At 44.8% G+C, this 7,583-nt stretch overlaps 1 pseudogene; it reads right to left on the bottom strand.

The window, feature by feature from the left end:
• Window positions 1-4,193: 4,193 nt before the first annotated feature.
• On the bottom strand, window positions 4,194-7,296 carry LOC123158762 (transmembrane 9 superfamily member 9-like; annotated as a pseudogene).
• Window positions 7,297-7,583: the final 287 nt, after the last annotated feature.

Genomic DNA, 7,583 nt, shown 5'->3' with positions numbered 1-7,583 from the left:
GCTGACGGTAATGTTACTGTCTACAAAGCTCGACTTGTTGCGAAAGGTTTTCAACAAGTTCAAGGGGTTGACTACGATGAGTCTTTCTCACCCGTAGCGATGCTTAAGTTTGTCCGAATCATGTTAGCAATTGCCGCATTTTATGATTATGAAATTTGGCAAATGGATGTCAAAACTGCATTCCTGAATGGATTTCCGGAAGAAGAGTTGTATATGATGCAACCAGAAGGTTTTATCGATTCAAAGGGAGCTAACAAAGTGTGCAAGCTCCAGCGATCCATTTATGGACTGGTGCAAGCCTCTCGGAGTTGGAATAAACGTTTTGATAGTGTGATCAAAGCATATGGTTTTATACAGACTTTTGGAGAAGCATGTATTTACAAGAAAGTGAGTGGGAGCTCTGTAGCATTTCTAATATTATATCTGAATGACATATTGCTGATTGGAAATGATATAGAATTTTTGGATAGCATAAAAGGATATTTGAACAAGAGTTTTTCAATGAAAGACCTCGATGAAGCTACTTATATATTGGGCATCATGATCTATAGAGATAGATCAAGACACTTAATTGGACTTTCACAAAGCACATACCTTGACAAAGTTTTGAAGAAGTTCAAAATGGATCAAGCAAAGAAAGGGTTCTTGCCTGTGTTACAAGGTTTGAAGTTGAGTCAGACTCAATGCCTGACCACTGCAGAAGATAGAGAGAAAATGAAAGATGTTCCCTATGCTTCAACCTGATGCGTGCCTTGCTATTAGTTTAGCAGGGAGGTACCAAAGTAATCCAGGAGTGGATCACTTGACAGCGGTCAAGAACATCCTGAAATACCTGAAAAGGACTAAGGATATGTTTCTCGTTTATGGAGGTGACAAAGAGCTCGTCGTAAATGGTTACGTCGATGCAAACTTTGACACTGATCCGGACGATTCAAAATCGCAAACCGGATACGTGTTTATATTGAACGGTGGAGCTGTCAGTTGGTGCAGTCCTAAACAAAGCGCCGTGGCGGGATCTACGTGTGAAGTGGAGTACACAGCTGCTTCGGAAGCAGCAAATGAAGGAGTCTGGATGAAGGAGTTCATATCTGATCTAGGTGTCATACCTAGTGCATCGGGTCCAATGAAAATCTTTTGTGACAATACTGGTGCAATTGCCTTGGCAAACGAATCCAGATTTCACAAGAGAACCAAGCACATCAAGAGACGCTTCAATTCCATCCGGGATCAAGTCCAGGTGGGAGACATAAAGATTTGCAAAATACATACGGATCTGAATGTTGCAGACCCATTGACTAAGCCTCTTCCACGAGCAAAACATGATCAGCACCAAGACTCCATGGGTGTTAGAATCATTACTGTGTAATCTAGATTATTGACTCTAGTGCAAGTGGGAGACTCAAGAAAATATACCCTAGAGGCAATAATAAAGTTATTATTTATTTCCTCATGTCATGATAATTGTTTATTATTCATGCTAGAATTGTATTAACCGGAAACATAATACATATGTGAATACATAGACAAACATAGTGTCACTAGTATGCCTCTACTTGACTAGCTCGTTGATCAAAGATGGTTGAGTTTCCTAACCATAGACATGAGTCGTCATTTGATTAACGGGATCACATCATTAGGAGAATGATGTGATTGACATGACCCATTCTGTTAGCTTAGCACTTGATCGTTTTAGTTTACTGCTATTGCTTTCTTCATGACTTATAGATGTACTTATGACTATGAGATTATGCAACTCCCGATTACTGGAGGAACACTTTGTGTGCTACCAAATGACACAACGTAACTGGGTGATTATAAAGGTGCTCTATAGGTGTCTCCGATGGTACTTGTTGGGTTGGCATAGATCGACATTAGGATTTGCACTCCGATTGTCGGAGAGGTATCTCTGGGCCCTCTCGGTAATGCACATCACTATAAGCCGTGCAAGAAATGTGACTAATGAGTTAGTTGCGGGAAGATGCATTGCGGAACGAGAGACTTGCCGGTAACGATATTGAGCTAGGTATTGAGATACCGACAATCAAATCTCGGGCAAGTAACATACCGATGACAAAGGGAACAACGTATGTTGTTATGCGCTTTGGCCGATAAAGATCTTCGTAAAATATGTGGGAGCCCATATGAGCATCCAGGTTCCGCTATTGGTCATTGACCGGAGACGTGTCTCGGTCATGTCTACATAGTTCTCGAACCCGTAGGGTCCGCACGCTTAATCTTCGGTGATGATCGGTATTATGAGTTTATGTGTTTTGATGTACCGAAGGTAGTTCACTGACCCGGATATGACCACGAACATGACGAGGAGTCTCGAAATGGTCGAGATATAAAGATCGATATATTGGACAGCTATATTCGGACACTAGAAGTGTTCCGGGTGATTTCGGAGAAAACCGGAGTGCCGGAGTGGTTACCGGAACCCCCCGGGGAAGTATTATGCCTTAGTGGGCCTAAGGGGAGAGAGAGGGCAGCAGCCCAGGAGGTGGCGCACCCCCTCCCATGAGGAGTCCGAATTGGACTAGGGGAGGGGGGCGCGGCCCCTCTTTCCCTCTCCCTCTCCCTCTCTTTCCTTCCCCCTTCCTTCTTCCTAGTTGGACTAGGAAAGGGGAGTCCTACTCCTACTAGGAGGAGGACTCCCCCCCCCCTCCTTGGCGCGCCTCAACGGCCGGCCGGCCTCCCCCCTTGCTCCTTTATATACGAGGGCAGGGGGCACCTCTAGACACACAAGTTGATCTGTTGATCTCTCCCAGCCGTGTGCGGTGCCCCCCTCCACCATATTCCACCTCGGCAATATCATAGCGGTGCTTAGGCGAAGCCCTGCGTCGGTAGCATCATCAACACCGTCATCACGCCGTCATGCTGACGGAACTCTCTTGCAAAGCTCTGCTGGATCGGAGTTCGTGGGACATCATCGAGCTGAACATGTGCTGAACTCAGAGGTGCCGTGCGTTCGGTACTTGGATCGGTCGGATCGTGAAGACGTTCGACTACATCAACCGTGTTGTCATAACGCTTCCACTTTCGGTCTACGAGGGTACGTGGACACACTCTCCCCTCTTATTGCTATGCATCACCATGATCTTGCGTGTGCATAGGAAAATTTTGAAATTACGATGGCGCACGCGCACCCCGCACGCGGATGGATGACTATGGCTAGTATATCTAGAGATGGTTTGGTCTTGGAAGAAGGCATGATGGAGAGAACAAGGAGGCTACGGTGCCGCGGATAAGTGACATGGCGCAAGCCTCACTCACGGATCGGTGACATGGCGCAGTCCAGGCCCTTGCTTGCTGGTGTGCATCCCTAGGGTGTTAAATGACTTGATGACGACTATTATAGCAGTGCATTCCTGGGCGCATCTGTTTCCAAGAAAGAGGATTGTTAATTGCCATGGTTTTTCTTTTGGGCAAGATTGACACATCTTACTAAATTCTATCACTGGATTCTGCGCAACATAACTGACTTTTTATTCTCTTTTGTGAGGAAAATAAAGCATTTTTCGTTTTGTTTTGCGAGGCAAATGAAGAGATAACCCAGTGAGTGAGAACATTTGTTGAGTGTAACCACAACAAGACACATGATTTATATTATTTTTTTACTTTTTATAAAACCAGGACTCGCCCAAGCTCCTTCCTCAATGCACTTGCAATAATGCATCCACATGGACAAACAAGAGGAAAGGGTTTGCTCGAAACACTTTGATTAATCATATGTTCACAACCAGCCACATCAACACCAACACAGGATGGCAAACAAAGAAACCGACAGGATAATACTATGGTTGATCATTCACCAAACATATCCACATGTAACAAAAACAGGAAGAGTGCCGGCATACCCTAGTCTGGATGCACTCTAGGGTCTCAAACTCTCATCTATACAAAAAGGAAACCATCAGGGATCTGCAAAACAACCAAAGTACAAGGGTATGTATCTTGGTACATGCGTGCGAAAGCCACGGATGATGACTCATGTCACACATTCAGGCCTCGTAGATCCAGGCGTGATGGCTGCTCCTCCACTCGGCATGGTGGCCTCCTTCCTGACATTCTCAAACTTCCCTGGATGCATTCCTGGATGATGCAAATTAACAGTTTCAGAATGCATCGAGATAGCAAAATGAATGTTTGTATAAAAAAAGGACATGTTAAATGGGACATCAATACATAAGCAGCTTCCGAGTGCACCTTAACAACCAGATTTCAAAACTCAGGTAGCTAAATTTAGAGGACGATGTTCACCGGCCACAGTCAGAAGTAGTAGAGAAAATATCAACAACTTGGCACATGTCACGGTCAGAATCAGTAAGACGAGGAAGAGAAACCCAAAAGTGTACTCCCTCCGTCCCATAATGTAGGACGTTTTTTTGGCACAGGTCTAGTGTCAAAAATGTCTTAGATTATGGGACAGAGGGAGTAGTAAAATTGATGCAGCCAGATGGATGCCATGATAAATAAGAGCTCAATGAACACAGCTCCAAATGGAAGGGTCCCTCAAATTTGAATCGAAAAGATTAAGTTCATGTACCAGGCTTGCTCAGGTTTGTTTTCACATGATCTTCAGTGACAGGTTTCTTGAAACCAAGGAGACTCCCAACAAACAGTAAAGGTGCCCAGAGACCAAACCAGAGGACAAGGGCAAACATTGTGGTGAATGGAACTACACCAGAGGACTTGTGCCCCAGACAAGAATATTCAAGAAGAAAATGGCGAACACACTGCCATGAAAGGTGAATGATATCCTCAAGGCAATGTTCTTTGAACAACTTGTAGAGACGTGAAGAAGAGCAGCCAACAAGCAAGCCCATGAAAACCCAAAGCAAGAGCATAGATATCATCAGCCCATCCATGTTGTGTTGGATGGAGAAAGGAAGCCAAGGACTGCAAAGAACATCATGACAAGAAGAGTATTTACTGGGATATGTAGCAGGCAATCAACTGGATATATGGAGAAGATGAATAAAATGAGGGAATCAACTGCTCAGGCGTCGGTGGAGAGCGCCTGCTGCCCCAAAATCAAATAAATAATAACATTTAACCCACCAAGAACGAGAGAACTAACCAAACAGTGTCTATCACCAGGCAATTTTAGGCGGCGAGCTACATGAGGTACAAACTGAGATAGCATTCAATCAGTAGCAAAACAAGCTTACTACCTAGCTAGTACAGTAATACGTGACCATCCATCATACACATTGTCACTCAAAGAGGCAGAACTAGATTGCAAGAATTTGATACCGATGGCGTCATAGAGTGACCAAACCCAAGAGAATGCTCTAAACAAATGAACAAAACTCAGTCTGAAACAGTGGCATGCATGGAAGGGGGAGGTGTGTGCTTACAGGAAAGGAAGAGCAGATCCCGGCCATGGTGATACCGACAAACCAGGTAAAGGAGACAAAAGGTTGGGCGGCGCGGCGTACCAAAGGCCGCTGCTGCTTTACATCGGCATGGTCCCTTGAAGAGCGTAATGCACATCGCCTGCAACAAAATCTAGCCAGTCAACATAAAGAAATGTGACAGTAGCATTCTGAGTATTTAAAGCGCAGATGTAACAGGCAATCAAATAAATATATAGAGAAGATGAATAAAATAACGCAATCAACAGCTTAGGCGTGTGGCCCAAGTGGTCAATGGAGAGCGCCTACTGCTCCAAATCGAACAGACGAATATGTTTAGCCCACCAAGAAGGGGAGTACTAACCAATCAGTGGCATTTTTAGGTGGTGAGCTAGATGAGGTGCAAACTGAGACACCATTCAATCATTCGGTAGCAAAACAAGCTTATTACCTAGCTAGTACAGTAGTACGTGCCACCCATCATGCACAAACGCATCATATAGGACTAGATATGAATATTTTGTATGAGAGAAACATCAAAACCTCGTTTTGGCAGGACTAAAGAGCTCTTGAATGTTGTGAAGCACAAAGAATTACCTATACTACCCAATAGGGCTAGCTATCATCCAGCAAGCATTGATAGGACACATTTCATTTAACAAAATGATAAAGAGTATCATCATGATCGTTACCCTCTTGCAGAAGGAGCATGTTTGTTCTTTGTGCTCTGTGGCTGTCCTAAACATAACCCCCTTGAGAACCTAAAGAACAAGAAAAAGCTAGTTAGGCGAAAACACAGCAAACTTAGATGGCTTGATCTAAATGGCTTCAAATAAAAGCTAGTTAGGCTGGAATTTAAATGCAAGCTGTGCACATTGGTTGCACATGTCAAATTGAATGAGCTGCTTTTGCATCACAGCAAACAAGTGCAAGCAAACACTCCATGCATAACAGAAGAAAGCCTGGTTTTACAGAAGCGAAGATTAAAGATTGATTGTTCGGTGGTACATATAATATGATGGTAAGAAAATGACACCAATGGTGGCATCAAGAAGATTGACCGCATGATTTTCTCATCTTGAGCATGGAGAGGTCTATGGAAACTGAACCAAGCAAATGGATCGATTTGGCCTCAGCAGGACGTGGGAATAAAACTACTACTACAGAAGAACCTAGGAGTAAACCCAAACAAGGACAGAACTACCCAGACAACCCTAGTAATTTGGTTTCGCAACCAACGAGAATAGGAATAGGCACGCTAGACGAGAGCATCAAAAAAACCGGAACGAGAGGGATCAATCGAGCTGTTGACTTTATTTCACAATAAACCATGCAGTACCAGGCAAGTAAAATAAACAGTGAACTAGATCAGGTACCAACCGAGATACCACTCACTTTATGTAGCAAAACAACAACCTTGATTAGATAGCATGTGACCATCATGAACCACACACGCATGATGCAGCAGGACCAAATATGATATGAGTTAGAACCAAAGTTGAGCTAGCCTCGTAAAGGACCTAAGCAAACTACACAAGGACCTGGGAGTCTAGTGGCACTAAGCTATCAATGTGGCAGTTGCAAAAGGATGACATTTCACACATTTGCATTTAAAATTAACCTGGAAGAGATGACTCGAGTGCAATTACAATATGCAGATGTCATAGCAAGCATCAATTATAGTATTTAGCACAAGTCAATTGATCTAGAACAATACTAATTCGAGCCAATTAAGAGCAGCAGTAGCCACACCCTAGCCTTGGAACACCAATGGCTCGATGGCCATGAATCAGGACAAAGTACAGCTGCGGCACGAAGGCCACATGCTTCAGAGCAGAGAGGAGGAAGCCAGAGGAGGGTGATGAACTCACCTGAAGATTTTGTAGACGATGCCATGGACAGCCGCCACCAGGGTTGCGGGGCAGTCATCCACCGCCATCACGCGGTGGATGAAGCCACCGCCGCACCAGGGTTGCACCATAGCACACGTGTGTCCCGTGGCCACCGGGCGCAAGAACACCATCAGGCGGAGCTGCGCGTGGGAGTGTGGTATGCGTCAAAGGGGACGAACCAGACAAACCCGGAGTTGGAGGCGACACCATCCCAGAAACCGTAGCCACGGGGGAGGGTTCGCGAGCGTGAAGAAGACCATGAGGACAACCACCAGGTGGCACCGACAAGAGTCGCATATGCCCATGCACACGAGGGCACGATGCCAGGACCAGC

The sequence above is a fragment of the Triticum aestivum genome, chromosome 7B (assembly GCF_018294505.1).
Source record: "Triticum aestivum cultivar Chinese Spring chromosome 7B, IWGSC CS RefSeq v2.1, whole genome shotgun sequence".
NCBI lineage: Eukaryota > Viridiplantae > Streptophyta > Magnoliopsida > Poales > Poaceae > Triticum > Triticum aestivum.
Note: the sequence above shows the minus strand (reverse complement) of the source record. Positions and strands in the feature narration are given on the sequence as shown.